Raw genomic sequence first — 18,621 nt, 5'->3', positions numbered from 1 at the left:
CTATAGTTTTCTTGCTATAGCAGGCTTGTCTCAAATTGCAATTCTCTGCTATTCCCGAATAAACCCATTTTGCTGGCAAAATAACTGAATGTTTTATTTTATTTTATTTATTTTTTGTATTTTTTTTTTTTGTATTTTTCTGAAGCTGGAAACAGGGAGAGACAGTCAGACAGACTCCCGCATGCGCCCGACCGGGATCCACCCGGCATACCCACCAGGGGGCAATGCTCTGCCCCTCCGGGGTGTCGCTCTGCCGTGACCAGAGCCACTCTAGCGCCTGGGGCAGAGGCCAAGGAACCATCCCCAGCGCCCAGGCCATCTTTGCTCCAATGGAGCCTTGGCTGCAGGAGGGGAAGAGAGAGACAGAGAGGAAGGAGGGGGGGGTGGAGAAACAAATGGGTGCTTCTCCTATGTGCCCTGGCCGGGAATCGAACCCGGGTCCCCCGCACGCCAGGCCGACGCTCTACCACTGAGCCAACCAGCCAGGGCCTGAATGTTTTATTTTTTAAGGTCAACAATTTCTCAGACTTCATCCTACAGATACAATGGAATAGGTGCAAACTGATTATGTACGGGGCTCCTCGTTGACACCTGCAGGCTAGTTGTCCTGCAGATAAACAGGTTCAGGCTGTGACTCCGTGCCATCGGCAGGGCCTGAGTCACTCCAATGTATGCTCTATCTCTCCACCTACACTGAGACTAGAAGGTGATGTCCCCCCAGTGAACCCTCCCTCTGCCTATGCCACATCCAGCATTTAAATCATGGGGTGATCACCGTTGTATGGCAGGCTCCCAGCGGCACCCCCAGCATCCAGCGCTAAGGGTCTCCCTAATGAGCTAACCCTGAGAAGACCATGCCTGAGCCCAAACAGGGCTCGTCTCTATCATAAACCCAACACGCAGTTCTTTGTCTCCGGTGCAGAGCGAGCCTTTCTCCTGACGTGTGAGAAATACTCCTGCCTAATCTACGAGGATTCTTCGAAGAGGGAGAAAGAGAAAGGTAAAATAAATGTATTTCCATGACTTCAGGCACAAATCCCTGTGCGAGGCCTCGTGCAATCCTCCGAGCTGGGCTAGAGCTATTTTAAAACTAATGTTGTGCATGAGACAAACCTACTCAATTGAAAAATCTTCTGTTACAGGATAGAGACGGGCAAGAAATCAGTGCTGGGCTCTCGAGTGCTTGATTGCGGTTATAAACACTACTGGCTGCCTCAGCAGAGCTGCTCAGACTCGACCGTAAACCTTCAGTGGGGACTCGAGAGGCAGGGCTGACAAGGCAAGTTCAGGTCCTGAGCCTGTTTTACTAGGAGGCTAAAAATACCCAGAGACTTGCCTGCAAGGGACGCTTTACTCCATCCAGCCTCCCTGTCCCCTGCGAGAAGAGGGACCAGATAAGGAGGTGGGGACGATGTGGTGGGAAGTAAATTCACCAAATGTTAAGGACCAGGGATGCAGAAGTGTTGCCTTACACAGAGAGACCTGAGTTTGAATCCCTGCTCTGCCGTTTATACTAATTTGTATGGCTCTGTGTCCAAAGCATGTGGCTTTATAAGCCTCAGTTTTCCCATCTGTAAAATGCAGCGGATAAGAGCCACCTGTGGACCGCAAGCTTTAGCAACAATGTATGGCAAGCACCTGGCGCAGACCGGGCCTTTGACAAATGGCAGCTGTTTTGACTCAGTCAAGAGGAGAAAGATCCTTAAACACAACAGGAACTCAAATGAGGAGGAAGAGGAAAATCATGTGCAATCCCAGAGTGGTATGGTTCAGGCAGCAAGTGTCAGAGAAATTCTCAGAAAAGTCCTGCCAGGACCGCCCCAATCTGTAGTCCATAGAAGTCTCTCCCCAGCACCTGAAGCCAGATACATACTAGATTTCTTCAAGCCTGCCTGACTGGCCAGGGCTGGCCCTTCCTTTGCACTATGCACCTACTCGGCGTTTCTAGAATTGAAGAGCATCACTCCTTCTCGGGCACCCGGCTAACCCGGAAACAGCACGGGTGTAAGAAATGACTGAATCGGAGGGTCTGGGTGGACAGCCATGGGGTTTCTGGCCCATTCTCTGCATCTTATTGGTTTTCTCATCCATGACTTACTCAAACCTCCGATGAAGCAGAGCAGACTTCACCCATGGGCTGTAGCATCAGGTTCGTTTTTGGACCGTGTTTCTACATGAGCCGAAGGCAGACTCAGAAGCCCTTGAGCTGATGATGGCTCTGCATCTCACTCCCTGAATCCACCCACCGTTCTCATGAAAGGGGACACACTAAGGGCTCAACACGCACCGCAGGCTGGGTGCGGCTGGGGAGCCCTGCTTCCTGCAGGCGCTGGGCAGTGATGGGGGGGCCTCTCCCGCCACCTCCTTCGGCTGCCTCTCGGCCACTCCACAGCCTGCCAGCACTCTGTCAGCGAGGAGGAAACTCCGAATAGCTCGTTTCGCACCTGGACACCTGTTCACAGAAAAAGGATGGAGGGGAGATGGCAGATCTGGATCTACAAAGATGACTCAGTTTATCAGTTCCCCTCAGTCATCCATTCACAACGCATCTGGGGGTAATGAAAACATCCAAGGGAGTAGATGCAGAAGAATATTCTAGATACCTGATAGGCTACTAAGAAATAGGAGCTAGGTCCCCAGTTTCCCAGTAATTGTTTAATTTCAAAGCTTCAAAACAGAATGTTGCTGAGTGATATATATATTTCCCCCCCCCTTAAAAAACATGGCCAAGGCCCTGGCCGGTTGGCTCAGTGGTAGAGCGTCGGCCTGGCATGCAGAAGTCTCGGGTTCGATTCCCGGCCAGGGCACACAGGAGAAGCGCCCATCTGCTTCTCCACCCCTCCCTCTCTCCTTCCTCTCTGTCTCTCTCTTCCCCTTCCGCAGTGAGGCTCCATTGGAGCAAAGATGGCCCGGGCGCTGGGGATAGCTCCTTGGCCTCTGCCCCAGGCGCTAGAGTGGCTCTAGTCACGGCAGAGCGACGCCCCAGAGGGGCAGAGCGTCGCCCCCTGGTGGGCAGAGCGTCGCCCCCTGGTGGGCGTGCCGGGTGGATCCCGGTCGGGCGCATGCGGAGTCTGTCTGACTGTCTCTCCTGGTTTCCAGCTTCGGAAAAATACAAAAAAAAAAAAAAAAAAAGAATTATTAACCCATAACCCCATGGGAAATATTAAAAAAAAAAACAAAACATGGCCAAGCATGACCGGGTGGTGGCACAGTGGATAGAGCGTCGGACTGGGACAACACAGAGGACTCAGATTTGAAACCTCCTGGTCACTGGCTTGAGCGTGGGCTCACTGGCTTGAGCATGGGATCGTAGACATGACCCCATGGTCGCTGGTTTGAGCCCAAAGGTCGCTGGCTTGAGCCCAACGTCACTGGCTTGAGCAAGGGGTCCCTCGTTCTGCTGTAGCCCTACCCAGTCAAGGCACATATGAGAAAGCAATCAGTGAACAACTAAGGTGCCACAAAAAAGAATTGATGCCTCTCATCTCTCTCCTTTCTTATCTGTCCCTCTCTCTGTCTCTGTCATAAAAAAAAAAAAAAAAAAAAAAAAAGGATGGCCAAAATATCTATAGACTGGAAGCCAGCATCTGAGCAGGCATCCTTGGTTCCTGCCCCTCCTTCCCCTGCATCCAAGCCTGCAGGTGCTGCCTCCACACCACCTCCCAGTCCACCTGCTGCTCCTTCTCTGCTTCCGTAGCAGCGCCCAGGCAAACGCTCCTTCCTGTGGGACTGTAATGGCTTCCTAACTGGCTCTACATGTCTTTCCCCTATTGACTAGGGACTCCCGTCATGTTCCTAGAATATGACACATTCTTGGCTGCCTTCGTGAAATAAGGATATCCCATCATGATGCCTGACCTGTGGTGGCACAGTGGATAAAGCATTGACCTGGAACACTGAGGTCGCTGGTTTGAAACTTCAGGCTTGCCTGGTCAAGGCACATATGGGAGTTAATGCTTCCTGCTCCTCCTCCCTTCTTTCTCTCTCTTTCTCCTCTCTAAAATGAACATTAAAAAAAATCCCATCATGAGATTCCCACCTTCAAAGTTTTAGACATCAGAATTCAAATTCCCAGGCCCCCTTGTGGACACGTGATCTGGAACCCACACATTGACTGTTCCCCATGCAACACATCTCCAAGGGCCGTTTGCATGGGCGTAGGTGGCAACAGAGACTCCCACCGGTATGTGGCCAGAACAGCGGTGGTGGTGGCCCAGAGGCTGCCATGTTCAGAGGTGATGCTGGTGCCGGGGCAGTGGTACTGTGGAGAGCTGTGCTACTGGCTTCTGGGGTTCAGCAGCGGCAACAGCTCACAGAGTTTTAAGCACCAGGCCTTTTGCAGGCACTGTTTGGAGGGGGGGGGTGGCTCTTGGAAGCTTCATTTCAAATCTGGTTCTCTCCAGTCTTCCAAATAACTTTGTGAGTGACCTCATATCCTTTAATAAATAAATCTCTTTTCTGCTTAAATTAGACAAGAGTGGATTCTGTTGTTTACCCTCAGGACTGACTAATAGACCCCTCTTCAATCTGTTCTCCAGTCGGCAGTCAAAATGATCTTTTTAAAAATGGAAATCATATCGCTTGCCTCCTTGGAAGGCCCTGTGCGTGGGGGGGGGGGGGGCGGGGGCGGGGCGTTCCTCGACTCCCTCCGCTCTCTACCGCATCGCGCTCCCTCCAGGGCAGCCACACTAGCTCCTATATAAGTTCTTTCCGTCTCCAGACTCTGCACCGGCCATGCCCTCCACCTGGCAAGTTTTCCCTCTGGCCCTTCCCGTGCCTGAGTCCTTGACGGCAGCTTCAACGCCACCTCTCCAAAAAGCCTTGCCAGGACCACCGGACATGCAGCCAAAGAGCGTGCCCCCCTGAGGGTTCTTCTCACCGCACCGGGCCTTCCCTTTGGAGGATGTACACCAATCTGTGATGATTTCACTCGCCTCCTTCCTCATTGTTGCATTGTATTCTTGTTTATTGCATTACCTGTTGCATTGGTTATTGACCATCCCCTTCACGATATGATCGACCCCATGAGAGCAGAGATCATATTTTCTCATTTATGCGGGTCCGCATCACACAAGCCCTGCTCTCTGCAATAACTCGATGGATCTTAGTTGAATGAAGGAATCATAATAATAACGGTCAGCATTCATCGAACCCCTATGTGCTATAATAAAACTGTTTTAAGCACTAGACATGCATAGTAACTCATGAGACTTCGCATTAACCCTAAGGTAGGCACTGTTATCCTCCCTGTTGGACAGATGAGAAAATTGAGCACAGAAAGGTTAGGTGATTTGCCCAAGGGCACACAGCTAGTACGTGAGAGAGTGGAGTTTGTACCTACATAGTCTAGGTTAGAATCCATGGTTTTAGGTACAGCTGCCTCACGGGAAGAAAGGGAGGGAGGGAGGAAATAACATAATGAATGAGCTCATGAAAAAAAAAAGCACTATCGAAGTCCAGTATTTCCAGAAGCCGGGCAATCTCTTGAGATTCCTTCGCATCCTAGGACACCCTTATTTAATCGGGTAGGAGCTAACTGGCACTGCCGCACTAATGAGAATTTCACTCGTGGAGCACTTGGGTATTTTACCAATCCCCTTGCCAGGTACCGGTAAATATTATTACATCCACACCTCTCAAGGGAAATGGGGATTCAAACTCAGAGTCACGGATCTTCTACTGTGTGCTGAATCACAGAATCCTGTGGGAAACTCAGAGATTCGCCCCCCGGGACATAAGTTCGGGCTTAACCAATTTAAACCCTACAGGAGCAGTTGGGCTCATCGATGGGTCCAGACCTCGGCCAAGGAGAGCCCTCCAAGACATTTTGTGTTGCTCTTGAGCACCGTCAAAGTGATGTATTAGCTAATGGTTTTCTTAGCACCCCCCCCAAACACACACACACACACACACACACACACACACACACACACTTTGGACTGAATTCTGAACAGGTCAAAAAGTATATTTTTCATCAGCAATAGTTGAAAATGCCCAAACATCATCGGTGCATGTGTGAATGGTAGAATCTCACATTTGGGTCTCTTCCGAGACTAATCGTGATGGAGGCCAGGCAGACTCTCCCAGGCTATCCCAGAGTGAATGGATGAAACAGAACGCCGGCCAGAAGACCCCTGGCGTCACTGCTTGGAAGGGGTCGGCACAAAGACCTTGACCGTGTTTTCCATAAGGGCTGGGATTCAGCGTGATCTCTGCTTAGCTCTCTGTTTTTATAGCTTTGGTGTATTTACAGACTCTTGCTCTTTTTCTGCATTTGTTGGTATTCTTTATGGGTGAGCATGTTCCAGTTGCTTTTATAGTGAGGAAGAAATAATAATACACCTGTGTGTGAACAAGGAGCCTGAGGAAGGAGTTGGATAACCAATTCCGGACTCCCTTCAGTGTGGCCACTCAGTGAGCACTACAGAGCCCTGCTGCGACGAGCGGGGACGCACAGCGTTGCTGAGTGGCACTGAGGGCAAACTGAGGCGAATGCCTGGAGACCAAAGGGCCTGGGGAAAGGAAAGAATCAATCTGGAGGGTTTAGGGCCCAGGTAGGGTATGCGGCTTTCCCTATCTGAGCACTAAAAATGTCACGTCCCAGGAAGCCCTCAGGGCCAGGCACCCAGGGACAGTTGGTCACCTACCAGGGCATGGGGGCAGTGATACAAAGGGACAGCAAAGTTAGACGGCAGCTATGACCACCCTATGACTTTTTTTTTTTTTTTTTTTACAGAGGCAGAGAGAGAGTCAGATAGGGACAGAGAGACAGGAACGGAGAGAAATGAGAAGCATCAATCATTAGTTTTTCGTTGCGACACCTTAGTTGTTCATTGATTGCTTTCTCATATGTGCCTTGACCGCGGGGCTACAGCAGATCGAGTAACCCCTTGTTGGAGCCAGCAACCTTGGGTCCAAGCTGGTGAGCTTTGCTCAAACCAGATGAGCCCGCGCTCAAGCTGGCGACCTCGGGGTCTCGAACCTGGGTCCTCTGCATCCCAGTCCGACGCTCTGACCACTGCACCACCACCTGGTCAGGCTGCCACCCTATGACTTTGATGAACATGCAGAATCCTTTAATAAAATGTCTCGTCCAGTAGGCCTGGTCTTTCTTGTTCCCCGAGAGGCCCCCTTCCTTTCCTGAGAGATGACTTTATTCTCCATTTGTTTCCACCGTGGTCTCTTTAAAGTCTCAGCTGTTCCAGGGAAAGCAAATAGGTTTTAAAATTAATTATCAATTAAAGGGAGGTTAATTGGCACCAGGCTAGTCATCTATTTTGTCTGTAACTGAGGCAGCCTGCCCTGCCCCCCACCCCAGAACCCGAAGGCCTATGCCAGGCAGGCCCAATAAAAACCCCGGCAGTAGAAGCTGTTCATGTGTGACCAGTGGACTAATGAAAGTAATTCTTGGTATTTACATGGTTCCTTTCCCCTGTTGGAAGGTGAATTCCATGGCCGTTTTGATTTTCCAGTTCATCGGGACGCGAGCCAACCTTCTAGGTGGGCTCACCAAATTAAAAGGGGGAAAAAAGTGTCTTGCAAATGTTTTTATTGGCATACAGATTTCTCACCAGTCCCCGCTGCACTGAGGGAAGTGACTGTGATCGAACCGATGAGGGTGGCGAGGCCCATTGGTCACCGGCCTGTACTCTCCCCTCGTCATTAACCTCTTCCATGTCTTCTGTCCTGACTTCATTTCGGCTCTGTCTGCTCACTTCTCAGCCCTCGGGATGGGATCTTGGGCCCTCCTTGCTCCTGTTGGAAGGCACAGGATCCCTTCAGGAAGGGAGAAGGCTGTGGTTTGTGTTAACAATGATCCTTTGCTGGATTCCAGGGCTTCCTCTGACCTCACTGCTAATGAATATTTATAGAGAGCCAAGAGGGAACATTTGCAAACTGAGCTCAGACCAGACAGGTGAGCCCTTGCCACCAGGACAGGTACGTCATCTGGGGTTACGATCTGCACGCATTTTAAAATATATCAAATTGCAAACAGGACCCAAGAAGACAGGGGCCAGCTCTTCTCTGCATGCTGTCACCAACTCAGGATGCCTTCCAATGCGGAGAACGGGACTTGCAGAAGCCACACGTCATTTGGGTGTCCTGGGAATATCAATTGATGATTTGAAACAAGCGAATCTCTTGGGAGCTGGTGTGGTGTGACGGTTGTTAGTGTTAGGCAAAAACGCATGTGGGAGATGTCCTGTAAACACAGCCATGCTTCCCCCCCCCACCCCCACCCCCACTCCGCTCTCAGTAGGCTCAAAAGGGTAAAACCGATGCACCTCTGCTGGAGTGACATGGGGCCGTCGCAGACCACGTTCAACTACTCAAAGCACCTGACAAAGTTGCTCTCAGCCGCTATGTCACACACAGGAGGCTGGTGTTCACCCCATCGAACAGAGAAAGACACTGAGGCAGAGGGGAGAAGGGACTTAGTGATTTGGGAGAGGAATCAGGCGCAAGGGAGAAAAGAAAAGCCAAGTTCACTTCCTGGCTCCCACACTGCACATCTGTCTGTGCCCCACCTGCCTCCCCTCCCCCTCGCCCATGGTGTAATCTACTGTTTCTTTTTCTCCATCCTCAGTCCTCCCTTATTCATGTCCAAGTCCATTTCTTTTCCTTCCTTACATCTCTTAGCCCCGGGGTTTCTCCACAATGGCACTGTTGACATTTAGGGCCAGGCCATTCTTTGAAATACACAGGGGCTGTCCTGTGCATTGTAGGATGTTTAGCACCGTCCCTGGTCTCGACCCACTAGATGCTAGTAATACCCCCCCCCATCAAACTGTGACAGCCAAAAATGCCTCCAGACATGGTCCCATGGGAGGCAAAAGATCCGCCTGTTGAGAACCAGTGTCTTAGCTGGACCAGAGACACTGAAAGTGGTCAGCACCCTGGGGACATTCAAGCCTAAGTGCTGCAGCTCCTCCGCTGTCCACTTCACACCCCGAAGGCACACCTCTGGTTGCCATTTGTGGACCCCACACCCTCCAAAGCCTCCAGAATGGACCACCTCATCCTCCAGTTTCCTCTTCTCCACTGATGACCCCAGTTTACAACTCTCTCCATAAACATGGTGACCATATAACTGCTTGTCCAAACCAGGATCTTCCTGGGAGTGAAGGGTGTGGCACTAATAATGACGCTGGGGTGACAGGTGTAAGCCGAGGCAGTCCTGGGCAGACAGGGACATATGGTCACCATCACATAAGCCTCTTCTTCTAAGGGGAGGATGCACTTGTTTCTGTGTCTAAACCCTGACAAAGGGACTGCCCAACATCACGTTCAACTTCTAAGTCTCCGGCACTGCACACCTGTGCCAGGTTCACCAGATTATTGCTCCGAGGAGTAGCTCACTGAGAGAGGTATGGCACTAGATGAGGCCTAGAATTTTAATAAAGGAACTAGACTCGCCCATGCTCATAGCAGCACGACTCATAATCACCAAAAGGGTCCGTCGATGGATGAATAGAAAAACAAAATGCTGTCTGTATACACAATGGAATGTTTTCTAGCCATTAACTAGGAAGAAATTCTGACACTGCTGCAGCATGCATGAACCGTGAGGACATTATGCTAAGTGAGATAAACCAGACACAGAAGGGAAAGCTCTGTATGATTCCACTTAGGTGAGGTGCCCGGAGCAGTCAAAGTCATGGACACAGAGGCAGAATGGAGGTTGCGGGGGCAGGAGGGAGCACAGAATGAGGACTTAGTGCTTAATGGGTAGGGGGTGTCAGTTTCGCAAAATGCAAAGAATTATGTGATTGGGTGGTGGTGATGTTTGCACAACAACGTGAATGTATTGAATACCACTGAATTATACGCTTGAAAACGGTTAGGATGATATATTTCATGTACATGTATTTCCTACAATTGAAAAAGAAATGATTCAAAAAAAAATAAAAGGAATTAGATGCACTTTCAACAAAGGCCAGGGGTGTGTCAACAGCGCCGGAGGCTGGGTGTTCAGATTCTCGTCTGTGTGGTTGGTTACATTTGCACCTTTCGGGCACGAGGTTGGTGGGGAGCACAGCACTTGTCCTGAGAGAGAAGTCGTCCTCTCCTAGGCTGGACAAAACCCAGTTATCAGCAAGAGCCTCGGACAGCATTCCCCAGTGCTCAGATCCTACTGGCCCCTTAGCTCATTTCCAAAAAGTCAGTCACCATCCTAACCCAAGCAGCTCCCAGACACAGCAACCTCCGCCTTGTGTGTCTCTGTGCGGCATCCCTGCAGTCTCTTGTTTGCAATGATTATCTCGAGACGCTATTTTTAAATCCCCAATTAGGAAAAAGGGACACTGTGTCTTCCACCACAGGCAGCCTCACCACCCCCCTCCGCCCAGCCCAACCCACTGACTCCTTCCAATGTGACAACCTAGAACAATCTGTTCTCATCTGCCCCTGTGAGTTATTAGAGGGAAGCTCGGGTGTCACCTTCTCAGTGGGCTGTATGAAGAGCAGTCCCTCCGAGGCTGTGCTGTGTGGAGGCCAGACTGGCATCACCAGGCTTGGAGTGGAACTCGCTTGTAAACGGGGTTAATCTATACGATCCAGAATGAATATCAAAGGGCTTGTAAACGCAAAAGAGTGCAAGATTGGAAAACTTTGCCGCTCCGGTATGTGCCGTGTGAAGTGGCCCTGGTCAGAGGTTAGGAGGAGCTGGGGCAGAGTGTAATGGGTCATGAAGTGTGGACAGCAGGTACAGGGTCAATTAACAGGGCAAACGGCGGCAAGGTTTCCAGATTGCTTTAGCACCATTTACTTACCCTGCAGAAGGAGACGTGAATGAACCGGACAGCTGAGGATTCTGAAGGGGGGCGACTCTGTGTGTGTGTGTGTGTGTCTGTGTGTGTGTGTGTGTCTGTCTGTGTGTAAGGGTCTAGAGTCAACCTGAGATCCAGGCAGAAGTGAGGCGCCCTGCTTCCCTATCTGCCGAGCCACGAACGTCTGTGTCAAACAGCTCAAGGTCAGGGCTGGCGAGTCTGGAGAACAAATATTAGCAAAGCTTCTACTTCCAGCAAAGTCAGGCCGCTTCATCTTTCTCCCCGCTCCTTAGGAAAAATATTTTCCAGGAGCCTAACCATTTCCAGACACTACACAAAACCCACTCACCTCCTCGGGAGTTAAGAACGGAGGGAAATGGGAGTTGAGCGTGTTTCCATAAATATTCATTAACTCCACAGAATGGCCTGACCGCGGGCGCGCTGTGGCGCCACGCGATGGAGCTCTGCGGATAGCGAGATAAGAGCCCGTGAAAAGGACATACGTTTAAGTGAAAATACCTTGTGTGTAAACACCAGTGCATCCTTCCCAATTTAGGACAGGGAGTGGATATAGGGCCGCATGCCGGCGGTGATGTAACTCTCCATGGGTGACAGGGATGGGTTTTCTTTTGTTTGATGTTACTTCTGCTCACCACACTTCTCAGAGAGAAGATAAACATGAAGGCCAAGGGAGCTTCACGAGTATTTGTTCTTCGGTTAATATTAATGTCTGTTCGTGTTTACTCGGATTTTCAAGTGTGCTCTGAATGGGTACTGGCTGGCCCTCGATGAACCAGCAGCAAAACTGTTGACAGAAACAACAGGACAAGGTGCCAGTTTCTTCATAACGATTTTCAGAGCCTCGGAATGGTATCCAGGTGGCTCTTTTTCCTGTTTTTGTTTATTTGTTTGGTTTTGGTTTTACCACCAATACTAAGCCCCAATATTAAGGGAGAAGAAACTAAGCATTCTTATGTAAGTATTTTAAACTCATGCCCATTTCACGACCTTGTTTGGTCCTTGACTGGCCCCCCGAGAAAGAATTATCATTCCCATGATACAGACTTGAAGAAACAGGCACAGAAATGAAATCCCTTAACCAAAGGTCGAATGAGTTGAGCCCCGGCCTGTGAGGCTCTAAAGTTCTCCCTAAGTATGCAGATAGATCTGAAGGTACACATTCCTTTATAAAGCACAGACACACGGAAAATAAATGGAACCAGAGTTCGTCTTCCCTAGTGTGCCACACAAGTTGGTTTTTCAGATCATGAATCACTTGAAGGAAAGCAGGGAAAGGGTGGGGAAACCGAGATCTCACATATCAGAACCCCCTGTCGGGGGAAGATGGGGCATTGCTGAAGTCACAAAGTTGATCGCAGGGAAGATGTAACTCAATTCGAAACATCTGATCAACACCCAACTCTTAGTAAACTCATACACAGCGTCAATTGGAATAGCTCACAAGGGCAGAGAAGCAGGGGGTGTATTGGGAAGAGGATGGGCCTTGCAGTCGGGTGGTTAGGATCCAAATGTCCCCTGCTACTTCTAAGCTGTGCAACCTTAGGCAAAATGCTTAACCTCTCTGAGTTTCAGTGTTCTCACTTATGGACCAAAAGTGATAATACTCATTTCAGCAGGGTTCCCGTGAAGTTTAAGTTGGATGAAGTACACAGAGTGCGCATCCCATTGCGGAAGATCAGTAACTGTTCATTTCCTTCCCTTCCCCATTCATTAGATACAAACTTGTGACTGAAGTGACCGAGGCTAGTTCTAAGGCAGGATTGAAAATGGTGTTAATAGACTATGAGGAAATTAGAAAATAATCCCACTAGGAAATGTATCAGAAGCAGAAAAATGATCTATCTTTGTGACCCAAATATGTGCATCTATGATCTATGTTCATGCCCTTGTGACCCAAATGTGAAGGTGTGCCCGTTTTTGGATTGGTGCCCCAAATGTGTCAAGAGACACAGGCCTACTTTCACAAGTAAAGAGTTCGTCCAACACAATCCTTCCCAGAGTCTGTATCTTAAAGCTCCAAATGGAAAACTAAGTTTGTAAATCACAACATACTGTGTCATCTCTCCCTGGGAAATTTTATTACATGTTATTGGCATATTTATTTAACCTCATCACCCTTTTCCACTGAACACTTACTATTCAACTCATGTCCCAATAACAAGCGCTGGAAAATGCTGTGTTTAGACCAGTCAAAAACCAATTGTGTTTCAACAGTATTAAAAGAAAGAAATATAAATTTCTAGTCACTTCTAACTTGACCTCTGCAATGGGGAATCGGTTCCCACTGGCTTTCTCTTTCAAAGTCATTTCAGCTTCTACATGCACTCACTTTAGTTTAGTCTACTCACTGTAACAAAGGGTGACTTATTCCAGTTTCAGAATGTAAGAGCTAGACTGTTATACCACAGAGGGAAACAACTTTGCCAAGAATAAGGAGTGTCCCCTAAATCTAATGTCCATCACAAGAAATGAACAGAAAAACTTTGCTTGTGTCTGTATGGGCAGATACAAATTTTCTGTGCTTAAAATTTCTTAAAAGTTCAACTGTCCATATTTGGCACAGCAAAGAGGATTTCATTGGGCGCATCAGAAAGGTATTGCTTTCAAAAGAGCCATAGAATCAAACAGGACATAAAAGTGCAATTTATCACTTTGTCAAGGTTCAGCAAGGTCCCAGTCCACATACTAAGAGCTCCTGAAGCCAAGAGGAGTCATTCATTCAATAATCAATGACAAGAGTCAGTAAAGAGAGTATCAACAAACTTGGAGAATGTTGTCACTCTTTACACATTGTCAGCCAATGCCAGGCATAAACTGAAGTTTTTTGCTACAGCTGTGCTAGGAAATTAATATAGTCATACAAGAGCTAAACGACATAAAATGCCTTCATTTTGAACAAACAATTGGGTAGTCATTTCAGTCAACGTGGTGGCGAGTAAAGGAAGACTCAATGTTGTGAAGATAACCTGTCACATCTATGAAGGCTACATGGAGGAGGCATGATTGTGGTAGCTATAAAGAAGGAGGGAAGTGGTAGAGAGAGATGGTTTGATGAGCTGAGACTTATGCCAAGAATAGCTGTAAATTCTAGGTAAGAGGCAAGATATAAAGTAGCATCAATGCCAATTCTTGACTAAATCATCAATTGGGATCTTTTCAAATCCTTGATATGAGTAGTGTCAAAGATAAGAAGATATATTTAAGGCTTTAATGGCAGGTTACAATTAAGGAGGAAGAGATAACTGAAAAAGAAGGAAGAGGAGGAAGAAGAGGCAATACACAATTGGAAATAAAAATGCAGTTCCATTTACAATACCAAAGAGCATGAAATAAATTTAACAAAGTGTATGTAAAATCTGCACAGTAAAAACTATACTCTTATTGTTGAAAGAAAGTTTAAAAGACTAAAAGAAATAAAATGATATACCACATTCATGGACGGGAAGAATCAAATTGTTAAAGATATTGATCCTCCCCATATAGATCAATAGATTCAACATGACCCCAACAAAAACTCCAGTAGAGTTTAATAAAAATTGACAAGCTGATTCTAAAACTTATGTGGAAATGCCAGTGACCTAGAATAGACAAAACAATTTTTAAGAAGAACAAAGGTGAAGGAATTACCAAACCATGTGGTACTGCATGAAAACAGACTTAAACCAATGGAATAGAAGAGAGAGTGTGGAAATATGTATTGAATTGAAATATGATTTGGAATTGGTATATGACCATTGATTTTTGATAAAAAGCATGAAGGTAATCAAATGAGGAAGGAAAAATTTTGCAACAAATGGTGATGGGTCAACTGACTGCCTACATGGAAAAAATAAACATCAAACCTTACTACATAACAAACACGAAAATTAACTAGGAGTGGCTCACAGACAGAAGTGTAAAAGTGAAAACTATAAAACTAGAATAAAACATAGGGGGAAATCTTTGTGATCTTGGGACAGGCAAAGATTTCTAAGACAAGACACAAAAAATACCGAGCATAAAAGAAAAAAATTGGGCCCTGGCCGGTTGGCTCAGCGGTAGAGCGTCGGCCTGGCGTGCGGGGGACCCGGGTTCGATTCCCGGCCAGGGCACATACGAGAAGCGCCCATTTGCTTCTCCACCCCCGCCCCCCCTCCTTCCTCTCTGTCTCTCTCTTCCCCTCCCACAGCCAAGGCTCCATTGGAGCAAAGATGGCCCGGGTGCTGGGGATGGCTCCTTGGCCTCTGCCCCAGGCGCTAGAGTGGCTCTGGTTGCGGCAGAGCGACGCCCCGGAGGGGCAGAGCGTAGCCCCTGGTGGGCGTGCCAGGTGGATCCCGGTCAGGCGCATGCGGGAGTCTGTCTGACTGTCTCTCCCCATTTCCAGCTTCAGAAAAATACCAAAAAAAAAAAAGAAAAAAAAAGGAAAAAATTGATGTTAGACTTCATCAAAATTTAAAACTTTGCTATGTGAAAGACACAGAAAAATGAAAATAAAAAGACTGAAAGAACATACCAACACACACACACACACACACGCACGCACGCACACACGCACACACGCACACACGCACGCACGCACAGGCACGACAAAGGACTTGTAACCAGAATCTAAAATGAACTCTTATAACTTATTCAAAAGACAAACAACCTCATTTTTTAATGGGCAAAAGACTGTAAAGACACTACTAAAAGAAGGTATATGAATGACCAATAAGAACATGGAAAGGTGCTCAACACTAGTCATCAAGAAAATACAAATAATAACCACAGTGAGATACCACCACACTCCCATTAGAATGGCTAAAATTAAAAGATTGACAATAACACGTGTTAGCTAGGATGTGAAGCAACTGTAACACTTATACATTGTTGGTGGGAATGTAAGAATGAGAAGAGTACATCTACTTTGGACAATGGTCTGGCAATTTCTTAAAAAGTAAAACTATACCAGCCATACAACCAGCTACCCTTAGGTATTTATTTACCCAAGGGAAATAAAAACATATGAACACAAAAAGACTCGTACAAAAATGTTTGCAACAGCTTTATTCATAATATCCAAAACCTGGAAATAACCCAAACGTCCAACAACAGGTGAATAGATAAACAAATATGGAATGCTGCTCAATAATAAAAGGGAACGAATTACTGATCTATGCAACAGCGTGGCTGAATCTCAAAAGAGCACATATTGTCTGATTACATTATGTGAAATTATGCAAATTGTAAATCTAGAGTGACAGAGACCAGAGCAGTGGCTGCCTGAGGCCTGAGGTGAAAAGGGGGTTGACTTCAAAGAGACTCAAAGGTATTTCTGGGTGCATGTGTGATATAAGTATTCTATACTTGAATTGAGATGATGGTGACTTGGGTGTCTGCATTTGTCAAAACAACCCACACATTTAAGATAGATGCCATTTATTCTATGTAAATTATACCTCAATAAAGTTGATTAAAAAATAGTAAAGGCAGAGGCAAAGATCTCCGTGACATTTCTGGAGCCTAAGGGGGTTTTGGCTGGGTTGTCTTTTGACTCTGCTCTGTGAGTCAGCAAGCGACATTACTTGGGCGTTTTGTTGACATGCAGAGAGAGGCCGGGATTCTGAGTTTTTCTCTGCTGACTTACGTGCATGGCTTTCCAGCACTCAGGAAATGATGACAGTAAAAGGTTTGAGATCAATTCTCATCTGTGTGCTCAGCAGCAGGCAACTCTGATTGTGATTCGCAACATTCTCTCCCTGTCAGCCTCTCTTTGAAAACGCAGACAGAATGAAAAACTTGTCATTTACCTGCAAGAAGGAGGCCAGTTTGGGTAAGCACCAGCCTGAATCAAGAGCCACTTAGCACAGCTTCCGAATGGGAAGAGATGAGATGCTTAGCTCCTCCGTAATGGTCTTCTAACCAGGAACATGGGCGGAGTCACCTGCACCCAGTGTAAGGAATCTGACCTACTAAAAAGTGACAGTCTCATTGACTGAGGCCCTACCACGTCAGCTTATGCCACAGACTCATCAGAGCAGACAGAATCTGGAGAACCACTGAGAGGCTCGCCTGATTCTCAGGCCTGATGCTGCGTCGAAAGCGCCCGGGACAGGTGACATAATCTTCTGCCCTACACTTCTGGGGAGGACAAGTCCTTGGACTCCAAACGCTGTGTCGACAGTGAGTGACTATGTCAAATGCTAAAGGAGCAATAGACAATCTGAGGTTTAAGATGTGGACAATCCAAGGTCCAGTGTCAATCCACCTGTCACTTTGGGGTCCAGGCAGCCCCTGCCTGTGGGTCTAGATAACCAGGGTGTGTCCTGCAGGTGCCCCAGGACTGGATGATGAGTCATGAGCTAGTCTACATGGTGCTACTGGCAGGGAGCCAGGGTAGACTTCCATTAGCTGTCCAAGTGGTCTGTCCACCTTGCTCCTTAGCCCACTGCACTCAATGCCCGCACCCCTCCCACCAAGAGGCAAAACACGTCCTTAAAATGGACTGCACCATTTCTCTTTTCTAAACCTTTCCACGGGCTCCCTTTGCATTCAGGATAAAACCCAGAATGCCTTAGTGCGAACTAGGAAGCCTCGTGCATGAAGTGACTCCCTAGGGCACTTGCTCATTCAGCAGATTCCAGGCTTTCTGTCCAGAGATGCTGGTTCCAAGAGTCTGAGTTGGACCCAAACATCTGCATTAGTGACACGCCCCCGAGATCATCCTGAAGCACGGGACCCACGAGTCCAGCTTCAGAAAGTCTGCCCACCAGCTTGGCTCCCCTCCCTCTCCTCTCCTCCTGTTCCCCTGCACTCCTCTGGCCCCTGACCCCCAAGCGCATGAGTCCCCCCTCTATCCTTCAAAGGCACAAAGTCTTTTCCCAATGGTGGGGCCCCAGAGGGCCTTGAGCAGGCCTTAGCCACCAGCCCCAGTTTCCATCAGCTCCTCCTGCATACATTCTTTGATTTAGACAATTTTCGTTTCTATAAGTACTAGTTTAAACTTAGCTTCAAGGCAAGTTATCAACATGTGTTTTTGAAATGGAAAATTCTAGAACTACCATTGTTCTTTCTTGTTTCAAGATGTTCCAATGGCCTGTATTTCTCTACCTGGAACATCAATCTCAGCCCAATGCCATCCAGTCCCATTCTTTGAGTTAACAAAGTTAGTCCACAATCTGGGAGGCCACCAAGGCAGAAGGGAAGAGGCAGGTTAAAAAAAAGTGAGCAGATGCCTGACCAGGCAGTGGTACAATGGATAGAGCATTGAACTGGGATGCAGAGGACCCAGGTTCGAAACTCCAAGGTCGCTGGCTTGAGTGCAGGCTCATCAGCTTGAGCAAGGGGTCGCTGGCTTGAGCAAGGGGTCATTCACTCTGCTGTAGCCCCTCCCCCCCAAGGCACATATGAGAAAGCAATCAATGAACAACTAAGGTGCTGCAACAAAGAATTGATGCTTCTCATCTCTCTCCTTCCTGTCTGCCTGTCCCTATCTGTTCTTTTCCCTGACTCTCTCTCTGTCTCTGTCAAAAAAAAAAAGAAAAGAAAAAGAAAAGTAAGCAGATAGATAGGTCATAGGCTAGAGAGGAGCAGAGGCCTGCCCCCTATGTTCCTTGTAGGGAGGCAACGCAAAGCTTCCCCGTGTGACTCGGGGACGAGCCCCACAGACACCGCAGCAGAGAGAGGCTCAGTCCTCATACCCATGAACACCTGCAAATGGCCCCACTATGGACCCTTTAAGTCCGGTTCTGATTCAGGAAGTACCTGCAACAATGGACCCCCGTGCTTACTCCCCTCCGCAGAGGCAGAGTGACACCACCACGGGGTCTCAGGGTCTCATCATCCCACCTCCGACCCCTTGGAGGTCAGACTC

This window comes from Saccopteryx bilineata, chromosome 2, assembly GCF_036850765.1.
Source record: "Saccopteryx bilineata isolate mSacBil1 chromosome 2, mSacBil1_pri_phased_curated, whole genome shotgun sequence".
In the NCBI taxonomy this organism is placed as follows: domain Eukaryota; kingdom Metazoa; phylum Chordata; class Mammalia; order Chiroptera; family Emballonuridae; genus Saccopteryx; species Saccopteryx bilineata.
The sequence above is the reverse complement of the archived record's forward strand: the minus strand, read 5'-3'. Positions refer to the sequence as shown.